The 4,342-nt window shown below is 28.2% G+C and overlaps 1 pseudogene; it reads right to left on the bottom strand.

Moving 5' to 3' along the window:
* Positions 1-3,980: 3,980 nt before the first annotated feature.
* LOC120586342 (uncharacterized) lies at positions 3,981-4,099 on the bottom strand (annotated as a pseudogene).
* Positions 4,100-4,342: the final 243 nt, after the last annotated feature.

Below are 4,342 nucleotides of genomic sequence, written 5' to 3'. Positions count from 1 at the left end.
ATACTTTAAGTAGTTCAAAATAATGATAAATATATTTAAGTAAAAACTAATTTTATAACACTAAATTATGTGTGTGCTCTAATAGAAAACATTAAAATGGAAAATTAACAAATTAATAACAATAAAAATATAAGATTAACTTTAATATGCCATTTAACAGTATTTTGTTACTGAGTATCAAAATGAAATATAATAAATTATTATTTGTGAATAATTCTTTTCCCTAAACTATAACATTTTCTACTTTTATCAGCATTATCATATTTCTCTTACTCTTTGAAATTTGATCAACAAGTTTAAAATGCCCTTGATTTCCATATGTTCCATGTAATCAGTATCTTTTTGGTCGAGTAGGGGATTTCTCACCACAGTTACTAATTGTGATATATGCTCCTACATTAACAGAGAAGTAAAGAAAATAACATCTTAAATTGCTCACTAGCTCTTAAAGTTTTCCACCACATCACATATAGCTTCCAGTTCTATTTGAAAGGTCAAATAAGTGATATAGAAACACTTAACTCCAAAAGGGACAGTGAAATGTGATTCCGCCATTTGTCCATAAGGAAGGAAGTTGTAAATAAGAATTGGCACTTAGCTTTTCCACAGTTTTTAGTATCCTCCATAGGGTCTCTGCTTCTTTCCAATTTAACTGTCCTTTGCCCTGTCTCTTTCTTGATGTATTTTCTGTTATCTAGTTGATTCTACATTTTTTTTTTTATTATCTATAATATACTATCAACCATTCCAATAGCTACATGGGCAAAATATCTTGCCTCATAATAATTAACCTCTCCTGATGCAATGTAATACAAAAGGCCGGTCCAGCCACTTCCTGATACAGTGACTATATAATATCATGATTAAACACACACATTTACACGAACTCTTATTGGGATTGACACCATGTCTCTTTCGTAATTCTGGCTCAACCAGTGCCAGTTTCATTACCCTTTGTCTATTTATTTAATCACTCAGGCTCGATCTTATCAATAAATGAGAACAGTAATCACAGCTATATTAGTACTGTGCTGGCTCAATAAATATAAACTGTGATTTTCACTATTACTACACTAAAATACCTTAAATTTAATAAAATTCATACACAAAATATACCGATATGTTCAATAATAAATTGCATATTATCGTAAATAAATTGAGATAAAATATTAGAATATATTATTTAAAAAATCTACTTTGTTCTTATCTTATGGATTCCTTATTAATGTAGATTCTTTTTTCCTATAATGTTTTTCATATGTTAATATATTGAATAATCAGATGACAAGATTTTTTACAATAATTCAAATTCTCTAGTTCAATTTTCAACAATTATGATTCAATATACTGAGGAGGCTCCAGTTATTTGGGTATTTTGCAGCTTATGTAGGGGAGTTTGCAGTAGATAAGGAATATGTTTTGAGGGGAAAAAAAACTAACACACTAAAAAGTGTACTGACACTTTTATTTGGGTAGATCATTTCTACTTCTTTGCATTTCACAAACTTATTTAGTTTCCAAAGATTTCCTTGCATTTTTAAGCATATATGACTCACATGCATGCTTCAAACCAATATTTCTACTTAGGAAGTAGAAAACTTATTAAGAAAGGCTATAGAGTATATAGAATCAATAAAAGATTATGAGAATCTTTTGAGCCAGAAAATAGTCCAGAGAGAAAAGAGCAATATTAATTAACACTAAAAGGAAATAAAAGTTTAAATGGATGTTTTAATTAAGTCCAAATGTAAAAATTTGCAAATGTAGAGAAAAGATGAGAGGAAAAGTTATAATACGATTTAAACTACTAGAAACTACTTAATTTGAACTGGGTTTATTGCATTAGAGGACTTGAATTGATTGTTTCATTTACTTTTATTAAAGATGCTTCATATTACTTCATTCTTTATTAATCATGTTACAATACAATTTCCTATATACATAAAATTTTATCTCATATCGAAGGCATGTTAAAAATCCTATTGACCCACTTAGTAAAACATCACCTTTACTGTTGTCCAGTGATCCAGTTGCTCTTGCCTTTCAGGAAACATTTTTTTTTTTTTTTTTTTTAGTTTATAAAACCACTGCTTACAAAAGTAATTTAAATCAATTACATTCTACACAGATATCTTGATCATTCTCCATTGTCTGATATCCATTCTCATTAAGATACAAAATTTAGTTTAAATGTTCAGATGAGAAACCAAGTAACAGCCCCAAAATTCACACAGCAGATAAGTTTTAGCACAAAGTTTTAACATAGGTGTATTTGACTCTAAAGTCTATTGTCTAATCTATAATTTAATATCTAAAATGTTAGCTATCATGTCTTGAGGACTTGTGTGCATTATTTCAAAAGAATCATAAAGGAAGGTTAAAGAAGCAGACATTAAAGCTTAGAAATGTTATATATCTTGCCTAAGGGAAACCTGCTAGAACAGAGTAGACCTCCACTGGTAGCACTATCCAGGTGCTATAAATAGTTACCATTCTCTGTCCAGGCAGTAGTAACAGGTTCTTTCTTAAATATGGTTTGCAGGTCTCATTTTCCAGAACAATGGTCATCACTGGCCTCAAAAAGAGGAGCCCATCATTATGTTAGGCAAACTGGAATATACCAGACCACAGACACCATCCTGAATTAGATTTCCACTTGGTGAGAGGCAAATATACATGCAAAATGTACTCATGAATACAACATAAAGTTTACGTACAATATCTGATCTAATATGTAACCTATAAGTATAATATATAATATGCATGTACATGTATAAAATACAACATGACATATTTAAATGTGAACATGCAAATTGCCTACCAGAGGAGAAAATAAATGAAAGTAATAGAAGAGCACCGAGATTTAAACACGTTTGTATTTATTATGTATAGAACTAAAAAGAAAAAGGAAAAGAATGGGAAAGGGACCTAAGATGTGACAAGTGCTGTATTAGATATTTACATTCTGTAATACCTTATATTATTTTTTAAAAATGAGATAGCTCAGGGAGGTTAAGAAATAAGATGGTATTCATAATAGACTCACCTGTCTTCATCCAAAGGTCACACTTTTCTGAGTTCTCCCATACTATGAATTACCATAGGAAAACACCGCAAAATAAAATATTCTTCTATTCATGTTAAAAGCCTGAGTATTAGTGATATTGAAGCTTAAGATGATAAGAAACTGGAAATCTTTAAGTTCAATATCATAGTAATATAGAAATCCCCTCACACAGGTGGTTTTCCAAGGTCAATATACATAATTATTTCCAGGGAAAGAGATTTTATTATTCATAGAGGTAATATGTTTGTTGGATATTTTATTTATTTATTATTTTATAGATGTGATTTTTATCTCCCGGTAAATTTTACCCATTTTTCTTTCTAGCATTAGAAATGTTAAAAATAATCTTTATTATATGTAAAAAGAATTTCAGTAACTGGAAAGTAATTGCCAACCTAGAATTGTGTCCTCATTTGTTTTGGAATTAAGCAGTTATGTTATTTGTTAAAAAAAAAATATATATATCTATATATATAAATATGTTAATGCTAACATATTTATATATGTTAATATATATGCATATATATGTATACATACATATATGTATATATAATATATATATATATGTATGTATACATATATATATTGTATATATATAATAATATATATGCTATATATATTAAAGGCAGGCTTCACTAAGGAAATTCTCAATGCAGTATTTTATTTATTTTATTTTATTTTATTTTATTTTATTTATTTTATTTTATTTTATTTTATTTTATTTTATTTATTTTATTTTATTTTATTATTTATTTTATTTTATTATTTTATTTATTTTATTTTACTTATTTTATTTTATTTTACTTATTTTATTTTATTTTTATTTTGTTAGGTGAAGCAACCCTTGGTTGACCTCACAGATTGCAAGGACCTTGTTAGCTTGCAATCCCTTATTTTTAAAAATTTTTCTTTATGCTTATAGCACCTGGTCTTCTTAGGTGGTCTACCATCCAAGTACTTAGCAGACCCAACCCTGCTTAACATCCAAGATCAGATGGGATCGGGCGTGTTCAGGGTGGCATGGCTGTAGGCAAGGCAGTATTTTAGAAAGAACTATTATGCCATTAAAAATTGTTCTAGATATAAAGTAAAAATTGACAAAAATATTGATAAATACATACATAAATCTAAACAAACTGACTACATAAAGGTGATGATAATATATTTCATAAAAGAATCATAACTAAAATTGTGGGTGATATTAAAATGCAGGACAGAACAGGATTGATCAAAGTTAAAGATTTTCTGATTTTTCTTCTGTAAAATTGATTCATT

This window comes from Pteropus medius, unplaced genomic scaffold (assembly GCF_902729225.1).
Source record: "Pteropus medius unplaced genomic scaffold, Ma_sr-lr_union100, whole genome shotgun sequence".
Lineage (NCBI taxonomy): Eukaryota > Metazoa > Chordata > Mammalia > Chiroptera > Pteropodidae > Pteropus > Pteropus medius.
Note: the sequence above shows the minus strand (reverse complement) of the source record. Positions and strands in the feature narration are given on the sequence as shown.